This window comes from Thunnus maccoyii, chromosome 2, assembly GCF_910596095.1.
Source record: "Thunnus maccoyii chromosome 2, fThuMac1.1, whole genome shotgun sequence".
NCBI lineage: Eukaryota > Metazoa > Chordata > Actinopteri > Scombriformes > Scombridae > Thunnus > Thunnus maccoyii.
Window position 1 is genome coordinate 14,070,903 of NC_056534.1, and position 25,044 is coordinate 14,095,946.

Here is a 25,044-nt window from a genome sequence, read left to right on the forward strand (position 1 = left end):
CGGAGGTCATCCATGTATCCTCGCACAATAGGTGGTGGTGATGTAGAGACTACTCGCAGGGCTATTTGGTGAACCCAGTCCCAATAGCTCTCAACGCTTTTGTCTGTTTTTGCTGTACTGGGCCATTCTCCTACTCCTTGTATTTTTTTCCTCATGATTGTGCATGATTTCATTCACAAAAGCTACAAAACATAAGCTACAATAGATTTCTTCATTTTTGACCCTCCAGTTCTCTTTAACCTCAAAGTTCAGCTTTGCCAAGATGGTTTCCTATTGGTCAAAGGTGTGAATTTACATGTTGATGTTCTCCAAGGTTAAACTTAATGCCTAAGATTTGTATGGACTTACTTTGCCCCACTGAGTAAATCTACTGATCACAGCAGTTCTATTGAAATTAGTTGAATTTGCTGTGAAATTTTGCTGTTTTAAATGCCAGTGTGACTGAGCCTTTAGGCAAACTTATTTGGAAGAGAAATGGTAAAATAATGGGCCAAACTGTCCATTTTAAACATCCATCACAGTTTCCAGACTGAGTCTCTGGATCGACTGACCTACTTGCCATAGCTGTGCACACACACACAAACACACACAGTTTTCTTGTACAATGAGGGATTTTCACTGACATTTTGGGTGTGCTCACTTTCAATTCTACCTCTAGATTGTCTGATTGCTCATTAGTCTTTCTCTAATGGACTCTGTTGTAGTGATGTCTGTGTGTTCCCAGATCTCAACAAAGACTATGGTGAAAACAATGTCATCATAACCCATATAAGTGATGGCCAAAGCTAAGCTACTAAAGCTAATAAACCAGAATTATCCTGTAACAAACTGGTGTATAAACAGCTCCTTTATCACCCTGCCTCTCTAACCTTTACATGACTATTACCTCCATTCATATTTAACTTTTTAGAAACAGGGTATGAATTAAGAAAGATTTGGAGTGATCTGTGACAGAAAGCAGTTATAACAGTTGTGTTTGAGAGAGTGTATCTTGTGTCTATGCGCGCATGTTGCCTGAGTGTGTATGTTTGCAGAGGGGTAAACAGACAGTATCTCTCACCTCTAACCGCCTGTTGGGAGGCGGATAAATAAATGATAAATAAATTACACACAGACATACTGTGCTTGTGCTTGCTTCGCAGAGAATTACAGTTGTTTACAAGTGTGTTGGGGGGCCTGGCAGGTAGAGCCACATCATGTCTCTGTGTATCGTGTTGCGCTGTCTTAGACCACTGACACACAGGATAATTTCAATAATTTACACTCTATGTGATTGTAGGAGACGCCTCATGTGTGTTGCTTTTTAAAAATGTAAAGCAGGCCATGTTAGTCCCTGCCCACCGACCACAACCTCCAAGCACACACACATACACACACACACACACACACACACACACACAAACATAACATGGCTTTGGACCAGACGAGCGCCCTGATGATAAAGAGCAGATGTTTTTCCAATTGGGAGTATGCTCCTAATGCTTCTATACCTACCATTCTATAAAACCCTCCCCCCTTCCTCTCCTCTTCCTCCTCCTCCTCTTTCTTCTTTTCCTCTGGTCTCTATCCAAGCCACCCATTTTTCTGCAGAGTAAAGACAGATTAGGGCCTAAATCCCCCGCAATTTGGGTCATGGCCTTTTGTGTGCTCCGTACGGTGAGAGGAGTGGCAGACGACTGGGCCCCCATTTGCCAGAGATCAGGGGGTTAGGCCGGCCAGTGATTGAGGGGTAACCGCACAGTATGACCATGTTTGGAAAAATAATGAGATTGAATTAACAGAGAGTCTATGGTAGATACCCAGGTATCAGAGAGAGGAGGGGTGGTGGTAAAAGTAGAAAGAGAGTGTAGGCGGCAGAAGGAGGAGAGTGAGAAGATTGGTCCGAGCAGCTGTGTGAGAGCAGGAAAGGTGAATTTGTGATCATGTGAACCTCCTATCATGCTCACTGAAATATATTATTTATTACAGCTAAAGTTGACGATTCAAATCAGTGGTATGATAAATTGTAAAAACATTCTTATTTTAACTTAAATAATTAAGTGAAGATGCTACTTCAAAATCACTCTTTAGATGACTTTAGATAATATGAATATGTCCATCCACCACTGTCTTGAGGTGGATGGACCTCAAAAAAGTTATTAGGGCGCTGAGTTAACTTAACAGAACTTAAAGCTTCTCTATTCAATATAATAACCATGGATTGAATTACTACATGTTATGTGAACAATAATACTCATAGTGATGAACCCACAGAGAATTATCACCCAACTGTGCAGTTCCCCTCAGCTCAATGGGAAGTTTTAGTGTCTTTCAGTTCATTGTTTTGGTTTTACAGCCTACAACTTTACTGTTTTGGTTCAGTCTCACATGTCTCATCAATCTCATTTCCTGACACAGCAACCAGCTGTTTTTTATCAAAACAGCTCTGATACAACTACTGTATACTATCCGCCCACCACTAAACAGCAGACAGAGAAAGCTAGTGACTCACTAGTGAATATAGTGGAGTATTTAGCTAAAGAGCCAGTTTTTCCCTCAGAAGTTGGTAGAGACCAAAACAGCAAAAAAGAAAGAGAATATTGTTAATAATCTGTCTTAATGATTAGCACCTATAAATTATGTATTCATAATGTAATTTTCTACACACCTGAAGAATACCAGGATTCTGGAGAGTGTAATACATTGCAGTGCATGGGAGGAAGCAAGCTAATAAGCTAATGATGTTTCTTAAGGATTTAATGTGATGAGTTCAGTGTATGCTCAGTAGGATATTCATTAAACACATCATTTTCAGTCACATAATTTGAACTCGTGATTAAAAGTCCTGAAATGTTTTGCAGTGTAGGAACCTCAAATTTGAAGTTGACTTGACATAAACTGACAAACTTATTTATTTATTGAGTTTATAATAAAAGATCAGTTTATTTCTTTAAGCCGATTATGACCAGTTATTTTACAGTGTAGAAACTAACATGCACTGTAGTCCTCTGCAACATTACTTTTAGTCCTTTCAAAACTCTCTCACACACCATCATTCAGCAAAATGACTGGACGAGCAGCCACTTGTAGCCACCAGTCAGTGGGTCATAATAACATGTCTGTATGTCCTCCCCAAAGTTAAACATTGAGATTTAGGAAAGCCTCATAAGTTTGATGTATAAAATCCTGGAATTGAAACCAAATTTCTAGAAATGTTCTTGCGTGCTTGTTCCTGTGGGACTACCCAGAAGCTCCACCACTTTCCTGAAATATTGTGCAAAAACAGGAAACACCATCAGAGAAAACAGCACATTGCTGCAACAATCCAACACAGCGCCGGTCTCCTTTACTTCAGTTTCATCTGTATTACCATCTCATCCTGAGTTCAAAGCAGCGTGATGTTAATGAAGGTTCCCATGTACAAAGAGAAGCTTATGTAAATGTTACCTCTCCAGATGTTCTATAGCTCTCAGAGCCAGAACTCCAACTAGCCCGGAGCCACATACTACCAGTTAGCATTTAGACAAACCTTTGTACCTTCACTTGCCTATAGGGCCTATCAGATCGTCGCAGCCTGAAAATCAATATCTGCTGCTAATGAAGTTTAGCCACACATTTTAATGAAGAACCCAATTTGCATTTAAAAGTAACAAGAGGGGAAATGGGTTCATTTTCACCCATATCTTATTTAGTATGTACATTTCAACAGAAAGCAATGCGCGGGTTTGTTGTGTGTGGTAACATTTGTCTGTTTGTGAGGAGTTTTATTTTAATTGGGTATTGTACACATGCTGTTATTACATGTCTGAAGAAATTCAGCTGATGCATGTGCTCTATATGTGTGTGTGTGTGTGTGTGTGTGTGTGTGTGTGTGTGTGTGTATGTGTGTGTGTGTGTGTGTAATGTGTAAACGCATCTGTGCTGTGCATGTCGTTTGAGCACAAATATTTTAAGCATATTGCATCCATCAATTCACTTGAATGAATCTAAAAATTATTAATAAAATTGCATCCGTAAGCTCTTTTTTTACATGACTGTCCCTCTGACTATATGTATGGTTAACATTACTGATCTGCTATTTCAATGAAAGCATACATATTGAGTCACAATAACACTTTTATATAATTCAGTATTACACATGATGCTGGTTAGATTTCATGCTGAACATGCTACATGAATGCTACATCACCCGAAAGTCATGTGATGACACCTGAGACAGCTCCATGCTTATGAAGATGCAGTGGAAAGCTCCTAAAGCTAAAAAGTGTACCACTGAATATAGATTATTTTGTTGTATAAACTGTTCTTTCAAAAATGAACGTCATGCTTTGATGCTACATGGAGCTTTTCAAACAGAAATTTAACATTGTCAAATCAATTGTAATATCTTGTTATACTCACAGGTAAAAAGGAAAAACAGGTTACACTGGTTTTTGTTTTCCATCACCCTTTACCAAATTATTGTATGTCGATTAGGGCTGTAACTAACAATTATTTTCATTATCAATTAGTCTGTTGATTATTTTCACAATCAGTTGGTTAGTTATTTGTTCCATAAAATGTCAGAAAATGGTGAAAAATATCGACCACTATTTCCAAAGGTGACATCCTCCAATGTCTTCTTTTGACTCAACCAACAGTCCACATTACAAAGATATTCAGTTTATTTTCATAGAAGACTAAAGAAGCCAGAAAATATTCACATTGCTGGAATCAGAGAATTTGAATTTTTTTCTTAAAAAACGACTAAAGAACAATTAAACCGATTATCAAAATAGTTGGCAATTAATTTAATAGTTGGTAACGATCAATTAATTGACTAATAGCTGCAGCTCTAATGTCAATTGTTGTAGTTTTAGTTATGTTATACAGCTTATGTGGTCATAATGTAGTTTCAGTAACCTTCGTATAAGAGATCTATAATACATTTTCATCTGCTTCATGTGTGACACCTTTCCCAAGTGAGATATGTGAGATGAACTGATTGGTTGTCATCATTCAGTCTATCTTAGAGGAGTTCATTTTTGTACCACAGCTGTAAAAGGCTTGAAGCTACAATAACATGCAGCTATTTGCATGTTGTAATTTTTATCATTTCTCTCTCTTTCTATTCTGTAACATCCACCTCAACTCTTATCTATTATAGCAAGACACTATATATCCACTATAGTAGCTACAGTACTGTACATCTTTAAAATAAACTAGCTTTAATCCTTGTTGTTTTAATCTTGTTGTTCTACATGGATCACACACACAACCTATGAGTCTTTTTGTTAGAAGTTAAATTGCTACAGTAAAAAGGCCGATGGCATGCTTTCTTTTTCTTTTCTTTCTTTCTTTTTTTTTTTTTTTTTTTTTTTTTTTTAGGTGAAGCTCAAATCCCACATTTGAGAGAGGGATAAATGGTGGCTACGCCTCCAGACTTTAGAATTTATGATATGATTCAGACAAACAACCTGCATGCTGCACAAACTCTCACATGTTTTCTGTGTAATCTTCTTGTTGTAATAGGAGCTTTGATTCGTGTTCTTGTGGGGGATTCTCTCTCCTGGACCAGGTAAAACATTAAAGTCTTATCTTTTAACTAAACAGCTGAAGCTCACCAAGGGCCTTTTTCCTTTTTTTTTTTTTCCTGCACCCGTTTTATCCAATATTTTCCATTTTTGTTTGTTTTTGACAATATTGTTTTGTTTTGTTTTCTCTAAAATGGTGAGACACATACCCTGGCTGGAAGCTTGGTAATCAGCTTTGAAAAATAGATTTTTAGTGGGGGGGGGGGCTCGGTATGAGATCTCAATACACTTTTGGCACCAACTGAAATGTGTCTATAGTGCAAAATATCAAAAGAAGTTTTCTTAATCTTTGATCAGATAGTTCCCGATTTAAATCAAAAGTTTGCCAATTTGAGACTTTGTCAAAGTTTAAGGCTGAACAATTAATCATTGAAATATTGTCCATTTAAGTTTAATACAATGCAGACAACTAGAGCTGCTACGATTAATTAATTACTCGAAAATGAGAAATGAGAATGGGAAAATGGATCAGCAACTATTTTGATAATAGATTAATCATTTTGAGTCATTTTTTTAAGAAAAAATGTCAACAGTTGCAGCCTTTCAGACAGCAAAATTGCAACATGACATTTCCCTTAAGTTGTCCTGTCCTAAAGCTGCTCGAGAACATCAGCTTCTTTTTTTCAATTAAAAAAGGGTTTATAGAAATCCACACTAGTATCAAAAAAGCCTGACATTTAGCTCTGTGGTCGCTTATGTAATTGCCTTAAAATTATACTTCCCAAATGTACATTTTTAATCTCTCTTTATATGAGAACAGATTATGTGTACTATGTCATACAGTGCTCATGTTCCTTTTCTATTCAAGCAGCCTCCATTCATGAAAGGCAACCTGCTCGTTTTATGTAAATAACAACAAGGCTCCGAGTCTCCTGCGTGCCACTCTTGGTGAGAATACTGTGAGATCTTTGCAACAATTTTCGTGCTCTCCCCTGCCGGCGAAGTGTGCCACAATACCAGCTGCAGCAGGAAGGCAACTTAGCCTCCAGCAAGACTAAAGTGTGCATCACAGTAAAACAGTTGTTTACTTTGTTTGAACTGCAGTATTTCACCCACGGGAGATTGTGTGCTTGAAGTTTTGCATCTTTCACTCTCAACTTGTGACAAAGAGTCAGATGAATAACAATGTCATTTTCTCTACTACCCCCCCACTCCACCCACCCCCTCCTGTTGTCTTCTTTTCTATGTTCCATCTATTTCTTTTACCACCCCACCCTTCTTCCCCTTTGCTCTCCTCTGGAATTATTCATCGGCTCTTTTAAAGTTTCAACATGCAGTAAATTGATGGTGACACACAAACTACATTATGTTTTTTCACTCCTTTTTTTATAAACTAACAGCACTGCTCATCTCTCTTTAATTGCGCAGCAGTTGGGGACGCAGATGCACACAGATGCATGTGCAGGAGGGTGAGATGAGAGGAGGGTAAGTGGGGATGAAACGACAGCAGAGCAAAGGATTGTGTAACTTAGTTAAAGTGATGAGGCAGAGGTCCTAAGTGACCCGGCTCAGATGTGAGTGTTGTCTGTGCACTGATGTAGATACAAGAGAACAGGAAGACAGAGAGGCTTGATACTCGTTCTCTGGCTCGCTTCTATAGCACGTGAAATTCAACTCGAACTACCACCGCTTATGAATATGGTGCATGTACTTTTTGGAAGTTCTCACAAAATAAACTTGTGTGAAAGAAAGTCATGATTATGCAGATATTTTTTTATCAAAATAACTGTTTGTACAGTGCTAGAGGAGATGTCATTTTTCCTTCACTAATTTTATACAACAAAGACATACAGTTGTGTAAATTCACTGATGCAAGATAATGCTTTATTTTGAAGGTCCTGAAAGTTTCTTGAAAATAACTCTGTAATGTGTTAGTGATTATAGAGAGAAAGTTCTGACAGTTATTTAGGTTTAGTTAGTAGAGTTGAGCTTGTAAGAGGTTGAAACTAACTACTTTCCATTGAAACTAATGTAAATAATCATTTGTTTTACTTATTCTTATTGTAAAATTCATTCTCCTTTTTTGGTGAATTGCATTCTTGCAGGGTATCTTAGGCTTGAGCGTGTGACTTCAAAGACTCCATTACAAACTGGAGGTTGCTATTGATTTGCATTCTGGGAAATGTAGGATCCAGCCTTTTTTGGAGCTTAACCCAGACTAGGGGCCAAAAGTTGGGATATCTTGGCCTCTACTGCTTCAATTTTGACCATTTCAAAAAAAAAAAAAATCTGTCTCCTGTGAGTTTCCAAAGTACAGAACTAAATCTCTGGAGTACCCATTTAAAATATTCTATCTCTGCACTGTACAAAATTATCTAGATTTCGGTGTTTTCTTTTGACTTTTTTGGACAGCCAATGCAGTTGGATCCACTAATTGCAATATTCTGCATCTTAGGAGAAAATAATTGACAGCGGCTAAATACATGATTACAACCTACTAGCACACAGAATCATTTGACTGAATTGGAAAATCCCAGGTTGAGGGAGATGATGGAGCATCTTAAATTTTAGATAAGTTCAGGTATATGCTTCGTAATTCCCTGGGAAAAGAATTAAAGTAAATAAGACAGCATTTTGTAAATTATTCAAGCTCTAGGTTTCGAACTCTGTCCAATTAAATACATACGTAATGATCATTTTTTGTAATATTCATCAGTAGACACATTGCCTGTTTGTGTAGTAGTCAAGTTTTTGTTCTGTATCAAAATGTTGGAAAATGCAAAAAACAGTTTAAGACAACAGTCCTCTCTTTTAATATACGTAAATATAAAGAATAGTGTCAGTCTGGGGCAGCATGTAGAGCAGAATGGAGGCGAGATCAAAGCAACAAAAGATTATTGATCAGTAAAACATCCTCTTCACTCCAGATCAGTCTGAAGTGTCCATATCCCCTGTCCTTGATCCAGTCTGTTTTCTTATCTTAAAGAACATGTCTTTAGGGAAGGGGAAGTTTAGCGAGATGCACTCTGAGTGTATTGTGTGTGTGTGTGTGTGTTTGTGTGTAAAAATACGTCAGTACACTTCTCAGCATCTGCTTTTTTAACTATATTATAAATCAAAAAGTCATCTTTCCTCAAGAGAAACATGTAATGAAAGACACGAGACATACTGAAATATTTCTCTCTCTCACCCACTCTTTTTCTCATCCTGACACACACACACACACACACACACACACACACACACACACAAATTACCACGATGAGGTTAAAAAGAGCGTCGGATCATAAAATGTCACGTTTGTACTAATGTAAAAGTCAAACAGTAGAAGAGATCAAAGCCGTACAAAATGTGTTTGATTTTGTGTGCGTGTGTATGTGTGTGTGCGTGCATGTTTGTGTGTGTGTTTGTGGCGGGACGGGGCTCCCTTTCCCACCTTCCTGTCGCTTCCTCCTTTTTACAACCTCTGCTCCTCTGAAACAGAAAATAAATAAATAATACTTAATATCATCGTATGTGATTGAAGGGGCTCTGGAATGGAGGAGTGAAGAGCATCACCAGATGAAGTGAAGTGTTGAAAAGAGTGATTATTTTTGCTTCACTGAGGTCTTATTTTTCAAAGTGCCACTAAAAGCATGAGAGACTTATGTCACTTTGCGCTGGGAGGATGGAGGAGCTGAAGGGTGATTTGATAAGAGATGAAAGAAAGGTAGTGACACCCCGCCCCCTCTCCCATTTTTTTTTTTCAGACCTTTGCTCAAAATCTTGATACTTCAAGTGGCTCCAATCATATTCTCTACGAGGCAGTGCGATATTTATGGCCCAGTGCCCACAGCCAAAGCTAATATTATGAGCTTCCACAGTGCCATCCATATTGTTTTACCTCCCGTTGCCTGCGGTGAGGAATAAATAAAGTGCCTGCCGCTGAAGAGTGGCATTGGCAGTCTTGGCTTTCAAAGCACTCTTCTAGCTAGGTTGGAGAGCAGGCCGGGCTGCAGAGAGGGGAGAGACGGGAAGAAAGGGGGCTGTCACTTTAGGTTGGGTAATTTTTGACGTGCACGTCAAAGCCTTGACAAGGGGAATGTGGCCGACTTGTAGGCTACATTAGAGTCGGGCTCACAGGCAGCAGAGCACTGGGGACAGGTAGTAATGCAGTCCCAGAGAGTGCTGCTCATCTGCTCACACTATGTACTTGTCTGGTGCCACACAAGGATGCCCCCTGTCGCCCCGGCTCCACTCCCCCATCCCTCTGCAGAAATGACTTTAGTCAGTGAGGGAAGAATCCATTTACAATGTGTGCTTTATAACATCTCCTTGACAATGCAGTAGTGGATTAGAGACATTTGTGATGAATCTTTTATAAAGACTTTTCCCCCATCTTTCTTTTCCATGTGCACAGGCTTTCTGGGTCCTGGCGCGCCACATGCACATGTGTCTGTTCGGATGTCATCGCAGCAAGATAGGGAGAGGAGTTTGCGATGGGTACTTGCATAAAAAAAAAAAAAAAAAAGAGAGAAAAAAAGAAGGAAAGAAAAAGGAAGAGAGAGTGACACAGAATCGTCAGAGTGGGGCATTAAAATTTATCCGCGAGTCACAATGGCTGCCATGATAGCGGCGTGAAACTTTCCTTTGAAAATGAACGTCACTTGTCCTCTCAGTCATCCACTTCCCTCGCAACCAAGACAAGCGCTCTCTGTCCTCATCAATTCTTCACTGCCATTTTGACATTTATTTCATTCATTTGCATAACTGCACCCCGTGTCTCTTGTTTCGTCTTGGTTTGAGCACAGCATTCCCTTTTCCTCAACTTCAAAATGCTGCTTTAAAATTAATGCCAGCCCAAAGAAATATATAAATATGTCCTAAAGTTGACATGATGTTGTTCTACATTATTCCCTTTGAAAAGTGATTTTGTTCGTACTTAAAGGTACTCAGGCGCAGCGGGTGTGGAGGTGCGGGCACATTTTCGGGGCTAACAAACACATACTCGGTTGTCTGGCCTTGCCGTTCCTTCTGTCTATCTACTCTGTGGTGTTAACATGGAAAGATGCATAGTGAATGTTACAATCCCCACCAACTGAACACTGTTTTTTTTGTGTGTGTGTTTGTGCACGGACCTCCAGTGCTCAGTAGAGTTCACAGTGTAGAGAACTTTACTCTTACCACAGTTTGAGTTTGTGGTTGGAGCTGTGTTGGTTTTTGGGTATGTGTAGACAGTTTTTGAGGCTGTGGAAGTGGTCTGTGGCTCTCCACAAACTTTATTCATTTTTGAAAACAAGGAAAAGAAACAATCAAATTGAATAATTGATTCTGTTTATCATCAAGAGGGATTAATGTAATCACTTATCAATAATTCTAATCAAGTTGCACAGAGGTCAGCTCGGAGTGATGGATGCATCTCCGTTTATTTTCCGAATTAAAAGGCTGAATATATCTTATTTCTAGCCTGAGTCTGTGTTGTCCAGTTTTCAGGTGGCGGTTTTCTTTTTTCCTTTTTCCACTTCAGACTCACCTGTCTGCCCCCATTGTCCATTTGAAAGAGGAAGCAGCGGCAGAATCCGAGAGTGAGTCAATGCAAATGCTGCATGAAAAAATATAAAAAATTGATCACCTTTCCATTTGAATTCAAGGTAGGCATCACTCCCCATAAGCAGGCCTGTCTCTTTAAATCAGAGGAACTGTCGCTTCTGTGACTGCCTGTTTACAAAATATGAGGCTGAAAATGAGACCTGCTCCCTGCGGACAAGCTCCTTGTATAAATATAAATAATGAATATTAGATAAATAATTTCTGCCCTTTAATAATGCACAACTCGACGAAATTCACTTACACTGTGAAACTGGAGAATCTAACTCAAAGTAGATAATGCAGTAGTACAATAGGGGTTAGAGTGTTGTGTGTGTGTGTGTGTGTGTGTGTGTGGCACAGAGGAACAGGACAGGTTAGATGCCTTGGCGACCTTGTGGTCACCTCAATTAATTCATACTGTGCGGGTGGCAATGTATGGTCAGATTTAGACTGTATGTTCTACAGCAGACTGCCAGTGTGCATAAAATAAGGATTAAATGATTCTTTTTAATTAACGTAGAGTAAAAAAGGCTGAATAAAAATGTATTTACATCCCTAAAGACGTAATAAGGGGAATATGATGCAAGCCGGAGCTCAGTTCCAGCTTCACTCTCATGGGGAAAGGTGGACATGGGAGTTTGGCGGAGCAGGAGGCGGGAGTGCACGCCTCCTCTGCTCTGCTGCCTGGGTGTCTTCTGGAGAGAAAAAGGGTGGAGACTTGATAAATGGTTAATTATGAAAACCCTTGTGCCAAAGCTAAAACTGTAATTAGCCTTAATTGGCTAATTGGATAGAATTGGTGGATGGCATAAGCGTAATTGCCCCCTTTTTTTTTCAAAGCATTTAGTGCAAAATTGAGTATGTAGCTGTGGCTATGACAGTGAAGTCATTTTATTGCCTTTTTAAAGTGCATGACAACATAACCTGACCCTGAACTTGTGCATTTTTCTGTAAAACTCAATGATCAGTTTGTTTGGTCAGTTTTGTTTCACACCATATTTTCAGCACACAACTCTAGAACTGCATTAACTTGTTGTGCTGCTGCCAAAAGGCTAATAAAACCCTCAGTGAAAGAAGTCTGGCTTTACCTTGGACCTGCTGATTCACACCGAGGAGATAGATTGTGCAAAGACCTTCACTGAGACAGTCAACTAAAACAAGAATTTTCCCTCTTCCTCTCACCTATTTCCTCTCTCTGGCACACAAACACAAACTCACCCTGAGTATTAGAGCAGCTCAGCTCAAGGTGCTCAGACTCTCTGCTAATAACACCATCTAGAATTCACGCCCTCCAAATAGGTTAATGTGTTTTTGCCCAGAGGGCCCTATCTACCTCAACAGCAGAACTCTCTCTGCACTTCCATTAAGCAAGAACACTGCCGCCTATTAGCTGCTTTGGTGTGTATGGGGCCAGAAGTGAGAATGCGAGCAGCAGTCTGTACAGACACCAGTTTTGTGTGTGTTTTTGTGTGTATATGTGTGTTTGTGTGGACCACAAAGGTGCTCTGTAGTGCATTGAGGGTGTCACTACCTGGAGCTGCCCAGTGTGCTGTGTTAACTGTTGCAGGAGAACAATGTTATGGCCCCTGACAGCTTGTTAAAGAGTCCACTATGTTGGCGCTGCTCCCACTGTGTTGTGTATTAACACCCTGCAATACACTACACATATTTCAACACACACACACACACATACACATACAGTAAACACTTCAAACTCACAGAAAACACTCAATTCTTGTTTGTTAACATGTGAGAGTGTAAAGTAGTAAGTGGAACACAGCAGAAATTCATGCACTTTTTTTTGGACTGTGTGAACTTTCTCATCCTCATGATAAAAAATGTGATACTGTCACTCACCAGATAAATTCTTCAACAAAGCCTTTAATGAAATTCTGCTTTTTTTCCCCCCTTTATACATCCTGATACTGTATATATTTTCTGTCTTATCAAAACTGATGTTTGATATTTAGTATACTTGTTTAATATCCTGTTGTGAGATGTATGGATGATTCTGGCTCTTAATGAAGGGTCATTACTAAAAAGATGAACACATTTCTTTTCTACCAAAGAAAGAAGATAAATAAAAATAATGGCCAGGATAGCTTTATATACACTGTACCCACTGCTGCAGACAGTAATTTAACCTCACGGCAGCAGCAAACATACTGGACCTCCATGAGAAACTGGAATTGTGTCACTTTTATTTAAAATTTCTCTAGTACATTTAGTACGTTTCTGCCCAGTAACAGAAAGCTTAAGTAACTGGTTTTGTTGAGGGGAATATCAGACTGTCTGTTGTGGAAATGCACAAACATTTAAAAAAAAACTGCAAACATAAACTTTGTTGACATGTCGAACTTTTCAGTGACTTTAAATTGTCTCATTTGCCTGCAGTGGTTAACTTAAAAAAAAGGCACAATGAGGAAAAGTAGCGTGAGCCAGGAGGTGAAGTTTTCATTGAGATGTGATGCAGGAACGTTGCAGTAACGGTGTATTGTCTATTCAACATACACTTTTCAGATTGGAGGAAAGAAGTATCTTCATAGAAAATATTTTAGATATATAATATGAAAAAGATATATGAGCGATGATGTTGTCGGGGCCAGTTCTCCCGTTTAAATTTTATTAATGAATTTAATTTTAGGGAAAAAAAAGTTTGATTGAAAAGTGGAGGGAAAAAAAACAAGAATGAAAAACTTAATCTTGTGACAGAAAGCCTGGCTGACACATTTTGATTTAGATTTGTACTGTTAGATATCGTTATCTTGCTGCATTAATTAATGTTCTCAAAGCCGTTAGCAGTGTTATAAGGAAAGTATATGTAACGTATGAAAGGTAGTTTTTAGTGAGTGCTGATGGCAAAGTGTTTGAATGTGAATGCACTTCATTTAAAATCTGATCTGTTCATAGTAAAGATCAATATAGTGTAAAAATCAATCTGTACAATAGCCAGCAGGAATTAAATGTTTATTTTAATATAAACATATCTTCACTTGTGTTTTGACTTATAGAGTTTATTTTTATGTCACATTTACTGCTACAAAATATTTATTTATATAGTTTTTAATAGTTTTTACATAAAAATTAACTTACATCATGCTTATGAGTTGCTTTGTATTTTAATGTTTTTAATCAAAATCAGCCATTTTCTGATCATCAATGTATTTTATATGGATTTTATTTTTCTGTGATGATCTTGCTTTGCATTATTTCAAACATGTGTGCAGTTATTTCACCACATACAGCAGGTACTCAATGTTTTGTGTCAGCCTGACCCCTAGTGGACGCCCGGTCCACCCACTGGTGCATAACTCTCCCATTTGTGTAAGTACTGTATCACACAAAAACAGTAAAAGGAAAACATCTATAAATTTTGTTAAAATGAATAAATCATCTATTGAGATGTTTTGATTGCATTTCACAAGCAACACATGTCCTAAATTGTTGTTTTGCAGAAAGTATTCAAGCTAAAACGCCTAAGGCCCTCAGCACTGGTCTGTGTCTATGAACATTTATTTGTATTTGAGTAGACTAAGCCATTATTCATAATGTTTGATGCCAAAGTCAATAACGGCCTGTACAGAAATGTGAGTTAAATTGCTCTCAATTCTCTGAACTGCAGTTCAGTGCGTCTGCCTTTGACAACAATAACTCAGCCATTGAATATGTATTAAAGCCTGAATAGTCTTCAGAGATGCAATGCATATATTTGATGAATTCCATGACTGACTGGACTAGCTCATATCGTCGAGGGTAAAATGGACCTGACCAACTTAGAGACAGCAGAACTAATTAAATGGATAAAAGATATATATGGCCTCCTTAGAGTATGTAAAATTAATACCAGACCAAAGGACCTGCCTCTAAGCCACTTCATCCACTCTGCAGCACTGAGCCGCTACAGTGCACAGAGTTTTGATGGAGGGCAGATGAGGCTGAGTTTCTATGTATGTTCATGTACCTGCTCACATGCATAATGTGTTCCTGTAGGTGGATTCTTGCTCTGACACAAGAATGACATTTCTCTTTTGTATATTTTATTCTCATGCATTCATCTGCGTGTCGTCTTGCATAAGCCGAAGCACAATGTCAGCTGTGTATCTGATGGGTATACTGCCTACGAACGCGAATAACCATGCAGTGTGTGGGCAGAATAATATGAACACCTGTACTATATGATGTATACCAGACAATACCCATGCAATAAAAATGACCTTAAAGCTTGAAATTTGTTTTGCTCTAACTGTGACAAACAGTAGTTTATTCAACTCTGTGACTGTTTGCCGTCAGACTGCAAGCAATTTTTATGATTACTGTTGATTATTCTCATGATTGCTTTCCGAATTATTAATCATTTCGTCTATTAAATGTCAGAAAATGCCCATCAAAATTTCCCGGAGCCCAAGTTGATGTCTTTAAATGTCTTGTTTTGTGCTACAACAATAACAGACAGCAACAACAAAAGCAAATACCCACATTATAGAAGCTGGAATCAGCCATTTTTGGGGGCATTTCTGTTTGAAAAATTACTAAAACAAGTAATTAGTTATCAAAATAGTTTTCGGTGAAATGAGTAATCCGTTAATCAGAAATTATTTCAGCTTTTGGTTGAAGTTACTTATTTTAAAGATGTTTCTGGTTGCGCATATTATTTAAATACTCTCTCTCAGATACATACACACAGACTGGTCCTGTGCTGACCTTAATTTCTTTCTGAGAGAGCCTAAGGCAGCTGGTCACACCTGTATTCTAGGAATAGTCTACACTGATCCACTTTGACTTTTCAGTGCCCTTACTTCCACTTCCCCTGTCACCCAGCGCAAGGAGAGGAGACGGGAGCCTTCTTTACAACTCGTCCAACAAAATGTACTTTCATTAATTTATGAATTAGTGTCATATGGGTGGCAAACACCAGCCTTCAAGCCTAACAGTAAGAATCTGAACTTAGTGTTTGTTATTTGGTGGGATCCTGGCATACGATGTGTAAACGGGAGATCAAAGCCGTATATTGTTCACTGATCAATTATCTATGTCCAAACGGCATGTTAGAGAAAGGCTGAGGATCTATTTACAAAGCAGTAGAGGATTAACATGGACACCTGTAAAACTGAATCCAATACAACTGCCCTGAAATAAATACTGTATTGAAGATTTAAATGTTGAAACTGTGTCAGAGAAGCTTTAATTCATCTTTATGGTAATTTTAGAAGTAGCAGTTTGTGCTGCTGTAATGGACTTCATTATATTAAACAGTATTTCTGTTATTTTATCCACCTCCTGTACATTAATGTGCCCACCGAAATGTAGTTGCAGTTAACACAATCCACCAACGGAGGGCACACTAGTGAAGTCACTGCTGCAGCTCTCTAAGGAGATCCAGCCCTGCCAACTTGCCTGGCCTTGACCATGCACTTGGGAAGCCATCATTTATTTTTGGAGCCCTAGGCTGCATGGCAGCTGTGAGACTGACGGAGGGTGAGGAGGTGGGAGGGTAAGGAGAGAGAAGAGATGCAAGGAGAAGGAGGGGAAGCAGGGCAACTTACGCCAGCACCAGTGACACAAAAAGCATTGTCCTGATTTAATGGCTGTGAAGTCTTGCCTTCCCCTGGTCCAAGAAGCTGCTGATGCTTAATTAGGAAGAACAGTCATTCGAGCGCACACGCAAACACACAACAAACGCCATGCATGCACACGCGCACATACGCACACCTCAGTCCCAGCCTTGCCAGGCTTTCCGCTCGCGGCCCCGAGCAAAAAACCCAGCTCTGCCTTCGCAGGAGATGAGTTATGAAGACAGAGGGCTTTCTGTTGTAACACGGCACACAACATATTCAGTCTTCTTCCAGTATGGAGGCCATAAAATTGTCACCGAGCTTTAATATGAAGAGTTAAATCTCTGATGAGTCATCAAGTGTAAAATCAAACAGGCCCATGGTCTATGATTTATAACTATACAGGGAGTTGTAAGCTATGCTCTGTAATGACAAGAGAAAAAAACTCACCAATGAGCAGCAAGGGAGAATTCATCCTCAAATGTGTGTCGTTTTATGTGGCCAGGTATAACACTGTTGGATGGAGGTGCTGACAGGTACGACTAACTATTATGATTTATGCATTTTAAATAGTTTTTACATGGTGACTGGAGAGAAACTGTGACTTTACTTTAATTGGATTTTAGTCAGCAAAGAGGAGATATTTTGACAGCGAAGATGAGATTGTGTTTCATCACACATATGCAGTGTTTTGTATATTTATGTAGCATTTTTATATTCATAGAAGCGCTGTGTATCTAAAAATCACTGTATAATCTATTAGTTACAATGTTTGATTTTCTATCCCATTCTAAAACAAATTTAATCTCTTTTGAATCTTTAATCCAACAAGTTTTGATTGAATGACCTTGTTCATGATGTAGAATATTGATCGCCTTGTATTGATAATATGAGTCTCTCAGCAGCACATTGACAAGCAGACACAGACAGCATTACTGTAATATGTATATGCATCAGACTTGATAGTATCTCCGTTCATATTCTTTTAGTGCGGGGCCCAAATGAGCACGTGTCCCATTTGTACAGGTTTCTGTTTTTTAAAAAGTCATCCTCTATGTTTAATATAGCAGCAAACTCGGTGTGAAACGCTGGATGAATATTTTACTGTCTCTTGACACAGAGAAATAAGGATACAAGACAAACTCATGTACAAGCCCCACACAAATATATGCCAAAGTGTTTCTTCAATGAATTTACATCCAAATGTATTAAAATTCCCTTCTCCATTATCTGGAAATGCATATTTCTTAATTATTCATTGCAAGGCATTGAAGCACCCAGGTCTTTTAAATTTTTTATTTCTGCTCAGCTTCAAACAGTAGATCTTGTAAAGGGGACCCAGTTTTGGGGTGTGGGAATTGCTGCAGGGCGAAGCTGACAGGATTTTCAGTCTCGAGGCACCTCTCGCTTTTTCATTACAGCAAAGCAAAGGAACAAATCCAGGTCAATTAAAATAAGGAACAAGGGGGCTGAGTGAGTGGCTGGCTGCGAGTGAAATTACCTCCGATATCTGCCACAAGAGGGCATAAGGAGCTAAGATATGTTTTAGAAATGTAGAAAACAAAATGTAGAAAATACAGTGCAGCAGCACAGGGACTGGTGACGGCCCAGATAACCATAACATCACCTCACACATTTAACTGAAGGATATACAAGCTTCTCTTAAGTGGGATATTACATCTTTTGTCACAATAAACAAAAAAAATATGATGTAAGAATATGTTTCAATTTGTATGCACTGTTAAAAGCACTGGCCCTTCACTTGTGGCACTTCGTAAAACTCTGTCAGATGTCTCCTCTCCCAGGTCTTACCTTTATATCTGTCTCTATAAAAGCTGCTCCTCCAATCCTGCCTAGCACCTTCTGCCAGAGGTAGGTGTGTGTGTGTGTGTGTGTGTCTGCTGGGGAGCATCCCCTCTCCACTTTCTGTGATGGTCGTTAAAAACTCTCAAAGTGACACGCCCACGTATAAAGCATCAGCGGCTAACCTGGGGAGTGTCACATTGAATTTAATGGCCTCTTGTTCCTGCAGTTTGCTGTACAGGAAATCATATCTTGATGTGAAAGGTGCTCTCCTTCGTCTACCTCATAATATGTTGTGACGCAAATGTTCACATACATCCTCTCTCTCTCTCTGTATCTGTCTCTCTCTCACACACATACACACACACACACACACACACACACAGACACACAGACAGGACAGAGAAAGACCTAGCTATGGCTCAAGACTGAAAGGCTGTAATTGTGTTTATGACAGTGCCCTGACTCTAATACTGGCCCTCGTCCAGTATGCATGCGTGTGTTTGTGATGGATAAGGTGGCTTACTGTGTGTTCCTGTGTGTTAGGTAAATGAGTGTTTGTGTGTGTGTGTGTGTGTGCGCGCGTGTGTGTGTGTGTATGTATGCGGTTGAGCCTGTGTGACTGTAGCCTCCTTATGACCTCCCTGATGGCCAGAGATGGGCTGAAGTCATAACTCTCCTGTCTGGCTTTACCCTTGAGCAATATCACAGGCACTCTGAGTGCAGCGAGTCAAACCGCTGAGCTTCTCTCTCCATAACTGTGGACACACAAACTGAAACAAATACACACACACACACACACAGCCATTCAAGTGTGGCAGGCACAGTTGAACATCCCAACAATCTTCAGTCCAACTGAGAGCAAATGCTACTACATGGAAAGACTGTATGATGTCAAATTAGTTAAGCTCAATGTGAAGCTGTCAAACTATCATTAAAGGATCATTCCAGTTTATTACAACGTGGGTGTTATTTCCAGAGTTTTGGCCATTGTTTCCATCGGTTATGGTAATGTGATTGCTGAGATCTGACAACACAGCAGCATCTGACAATCAAACAGGTTGCAAACAACCCAACAGTTAAATTGTCTTAAGTATTTTATATGGAGGTAAAACAAAAAGCAAGTTCACCGAAAATGTCAGTAATAATACCTCGTTGCACAGAAAAAAACACATGAAAACACTACACTAATTATGGTTGGTCAAAGTTGGACCAGAAAGCCAGTCTGTAAAGTGTGATAGATGTTTATGGACAGTTTGGGTTATAATTTTACTGTTCATCTTTTTTTTTTTCTCTTCCAAATTTGTGACTGAATCTGACTGCTTGTTTCTTGCATTTTCAAACCGCCCTCGTTGTCATATTTTCGCAATTAAGTTGGTGATTATTATGTTATCATAACCAAGAGAAACGAAGCTTGCAACTATGAAAAAAGGATCCAAGTTGTAATAAACCAATATTTTTTTTTAGTTTATTCAAAACCAATGAAAGGGAATACAATTTCTGTGGTTTCTGAATAATAATGCAGACCTCCACTGCTTAATTGTGCTGTAGCCAGAATAACACCAAAACCTGAATAACAAATTAAGATGGAGTCATGAGACCAAAACCAGAACAACAGCAGCCTTAAAGCCATTGCACTGTAGTATTTAAGGGCAAAGGTTCATGTCTTGACTCCTGACTGCCGTGCAGACATTTCCACTTCCTCAACATTTCATCCAGTGACACAACAGCCGCCTGTGGCCGTCAGTCTGAGAGGAAACAACAACAAAAGACTCTTGCAGTACCGTTATTACCATTTTGGGTGCTTGCCAGCAACACTCCGGATTACCTTGCATGGCAGACAAATTGGCAATCGGAACGCCAGTGTAATGGAGGCTAATTGCCTGAGTGCAGGGTTAGTTTGTATTTCATGCAAATCTCATGTGTATAGTAGTGAGACTTGGCTGACAAACAGGACAGGCAATAGCCATTCTGAAGCAAAAAGGCAATTGAAAATGGCTCTTTGACACAGACTGTTTACCTCATAGTCACTAATTGTTGCTCACGAGCGCTGATGACCTCATTTTTAAATTTACTATTTTGTGCAATGTGCGATTCAGTGACTTCCTATTAATTTTCATGCTTCCAAGGATTCATCCAACAGAGTATTTTTACTTTTTTACTTTTTTTTGCCCCAATGGTAGATCATTTGGTTTTGGATTTAATATGGAATAAGTAAAAAAATAAAAATAAAAAAAATACATAAACTATGTATCAAAGGAGAAAAATAAAGCAGTACATGTTAACAGACATTTTTTTTAAATGGGATTATTTTGTCTTTCAGATCAGTTTTGTCAATTCAAAAGTCCTCCTGAGCAAACTGCAAGTTAACTTTCAAATCTCTGAATGGTGAATTTTTTACAAAGTTGACAAGGACCTTTTAACAATCTAATCTAATCTAAATATTGGAATTGTATGCCTATATACAAGGCATGTCTCTAGCTGTTTTATTAGTCTATTTTTGATTGTTCTTGTTTTGTACAAGGTCGAAATATGATTATTTATTTATGATTATAAAATTGAATGTTTCTGCCTTCAAGTCTCAAGCAGGTAAAATCTCAGCCCAGTGCAGGTTATGTGTCAAATCCTCACTTTTGTGACTTAAGTCGGACTCTAGTTAAAGTCTCAGCTCTGTAAGACGGCCCATAATCATCACTCAAATAATCAAATGTATAATCCTCAATAGTCATTCAGCAAAAGCTCAGTTTTTTATATTTTAGTATACAAGTTGATCAAGTATGTCTCGTTTCACCCCAACCCCTAATCTCACCTCTTCTTGTTGTCACAGGTATGATATGCTGTTTAAGACAGACTAATGACATGGATGATGCAACCAACAAAACAACTTTTGCCCTGTTGAGAAGAACAGCCATGATGTGCTTTGTGTTCATGTCCTTACAGCTTATTGTGGTGTAAGCAGGTTAGGTCATGGTCAATAATGAAAAATGGTTAACATGTATTAAGTATAAGGTTTGGAGCAAGCATGTTTTCAAAATCGACCCTACTGCTATGGGACCGCTGGAGAGCCTTTGGGAACATGGTTTAAGGATTCATGTGGAGCGATTGACTGTATCGTACAAGACTTTTCCTGCCTTAAACTTTCTGTTATGATGGCATTGGTATCTGTGCAACACATAACTTGTGAATTCTCTGTGAGCGCAACAGTACTGCTCTCTGGCCTCCTGAAGGGTACCTAGTTATGCTCCACTAACCTTACCATCTGCATCACGCTGCCATTTTGGAGCCAAGATAAATCACAGAAGCCCCTGTCCACGCTGGGAATAGCTTCTTCCAGATAAGAAGGTCAAGGGTCACATTTCTGGCCAAGGTTGACTGTCCTCGGGGCTAAATAAAGAGCCTAGGGGTTGCAGAGCAGCGCAGGCCAGCGCAGGCTCTCACACTCAATTAAGATCAAAACAACCATCAAACTTGAACTTGGATTTCAGTTACTGAAAGACAACTAAGTGGAGCAGGAAACCTTTTGGATGAAAACATCAGTAATTCACAGTAACACACACTCAACCTTGATATATTTGGAGAGGAATGGCCATAACTGATTAATAGACAAACATGAAGGGTTTCAGTTTATTAATCAGCAGCAGCTGTTTTCAACATTAGTCTGCCATTGTTATGCGGTTTCTAAGGTGTTTGTTTATTCTGTGCTAACCTAACAGGACCTCTGACCCAGATGGTGGAATGTGAGAGGAGAGACACGGTGTGGGAGGTCACCGTCATCATTTACATCCTAAACACATGACAGGCTGTCAGGCAGAGGTTAAAGCTGGTCAAGTTCACACAGGACAGCACAGATCCTAATACACTGTGAGGAGAGAGGACTCTTTACATATGAAAAAACAATTATATAATACAATGCAATAAGCATGACCTTTGTTTAACTTACTGTGTGTTTATCTTTATTTTTAACTCGTGTCAGAGGTGTTGATCAAACCATTTTCAAGGCTGTAATTTGTGGTGGTTTTGTGTTACATTTTATAGTATGGTATTTCTTTTATTTTGTCCACCTCTTTACACTCACCACATCATTGAATGTATGCGCACATAATTCATTCATTTACAATGTAGTTATTCACCTTGATACCAATGAATATGTGCAACAAGAAAAAAAAGAGGGAGAAAAGGTATCTTGAATGTTCCCGATGTGTAGCAGACTCTCCGTCAACCCTGGCAAAACCCATTCATATGAAAAGACTGAATACATTTGCATAGAGAAAAACAGAAATGGGTCCTTGTCCAAATGAGAATATGGTACAGCCAAACGTGAAAAAAAAAAAACACTGATTTCAGGTTGTCCTTGTCATCCTTTGATCCCTTGTGAAAAGGCTAGACAGTCATGCTGCAGTGATCAGTCAGGGTCAAAGTCATACTCCACTTTCCCTCCCTCCTCCCTCCTGTGTCTCCACTGTAGTTTTGTAGCTCTGGCAGCTGGTGGTGCTGTAAGACTTGAGTCTCCCCTCGCTTTTCTCCTACATAACAAGGCTGTCACCTATTCTATCCTCCTTTGTCCTCTTCCCCTCCATCACTCACCTCCATACGTCAACGCTGAGCCTCTGCAGCATCCTCCACCAAGCCCCCTGAGCCATTCTGCTTTGCTGGGGGTGAATGGGGGACCAGTGCCATACACCAACTATACCAGTCAGAGGGGAAAAAAGGCATCTTAGAATAAAACTATGTGAAATAAAAAAGGGTTGGTTATTTTTCACATTCATCACGCACCTCATTTCCGTGACTCAAAAGAAAAAAATGTGGGTTTGGAAAGGGACTGTGAGGCTAAAACCACTACTCAGATGTTGACACGCACATGGACATGCAAAATGAAAAAGTCACTGCATCCGTTCGGTGTTTTTTTTTTTTAAAGAGCATGGTTCAATAGCATGATGTCTACCACCAGGTCATTTGTATGAATGGTATTAATTGGGTTCCCTGTGAGGCCACACAGCCAGCGGCTCAGTTATGATTCCAGTGGGTAAATATTTGCCTGTACTAACCCTCACTAGGTGCCATAATGATTCTTTGTGTGTTGCACTGTGTACAATGCGTTTCTGTGTACACATCACTCGGTGCCTATGTCTGCCCGTGTGTGTGTCTGTGTTGCAGCTCAATCCCCCCCCACCTCCCTCCAACCCCCCACCTCAACATTCCCTCTCTACAGCTGCAGCTCGGCAGAGTTTGATCAATAACGCGTCCTTCATTCTCAAGTCGGGCCTGACCTTGGCAGCCTTTTGTCTCCTTCCAGGGGCCAGAGTGCGCATGTACAGGTTGGAAAACAAGGCTCTCAAAAATCCACCCTTGGAAGGAAAAGAATTCCCCTCACTGCCTCCACACCACAGCATTCTCATTAAGAGCCTAATGAATCATATATTTATAGCATTCTTATCTTAGCGTAATGAGGTGATGCCACTTTTGAACTCATTTGCTAAATTACCACAGGCCACACTGAAATGGAATAAACTTCCAATTCCTTGCATATGCTCCTGCATTCATTTTCAAAGGGCAACATGGACGGGGACGACAGAGCCAATCCAAACCCGACTTATGAACAAAGAGCATCTATGTACAGTCAGAGATGACAAAAGGTAAGCTGTGCGCTCTCAGACATTCAAAAGCACTAAAACATGGAAGACTGCAGCAGAGGGCAGTGGGAGTTGATCTGACAGATCCGTTTACATGTTAATGCAGCATGACATAGCCTGCAGGTGGCACCATTTATAGATTAGTCCTGCAGTCGCACTCTTATTGTGTTATTCAGTAATGGATCTTTGAATGGCCAGTAAGTGAAGATTTTTCTTACACAGGTAGATATTGAGTCTGTTCACAATGCTGCATTCAAACAAGCAACATGTTACTTTTGTATGCACGGTCACTCCATCACACAGCCATGTGATTTACTTCACCAGACACTGCCTAAGTTCAGATGCAGCTACATTACTGGATTGAAGCGAACACTCCATCAGTAGAAAGCTATGAAGTGGAGTCATCGCTGTGTAGATGCTATCAGTAACATTACTCATGTTCAGTTTGAAAACTAAATTAGCCAGAGATAAAAGCTAAAATGGGGATAAAAAGAAGTTGAGCTTTCAATTAGAAATGATCTTTTTTTTTTTTTTTTTTTTTTTTGGAGATACATTACTTGAATAGTTCTACTTAGAATTATACAAACAGCCGATCATCAAATTACCTGATGAAATAAAGTAAATGAAGGATGATGTGTACATTTGTACACAGGCCATCCAGTAATGGGTTTCTGCAAGCCAGTCCTATCAAGATCAATTACAAAATTAGCACATTAGTACTGACAAATTACAATGTTATGTTCTAATCCTTTTGAAGCCTTGTGGTAAAACAGTGGTAGATTTGGACTTCATTGTTTGCTCCAGGGATAAACTGAGTGAATGATTTAGCAAAAAAAAAAAAAAAAAAAAAAAGTGCCCATCTTTATTTCACAGCCAGAGTCCCACTGGCAGTGAAGAAGCCTGATAGACATTATTCAAGAATTAAAGCCAAAGATATTACAATATAAACTATAACTTCTGACAAGAATTACATCTTTTTTTATCCTCAAATCTTCTTGT

General features: G+C 39.3%; 1 protein-coding gene across 10 annotated transcripts in view; it reads left to right on the plus strand.

Moving 5' to 3' along the window:
* The window catches only part of LOC121888517, a 192,425-nt gene extending 169,246 nt beyond the window's left edge, over positions 1-23,179 (plus strand). For 4 of the 10 annotated variants that reach the window (XR_006093255.1, XR_006093264.1, XR_006093263.1 and 1 more), the window contains one exon: positions 21,243-23,175. The gene's annotated coding sequence lies outside the window, so the exon portion shown is untranslated. Of the gene's footprint in view, positions 1-21,242 lie in introns of all 10 variants that reach the window. The other 6 variants (XR_006093257.1, XR_006093250.1, XR_006093249.1 and 3 more) reach the window with 4 other exon arrangements.
* Positions 23,180-25,044: the final 1,865 nt, after the last annotated feature.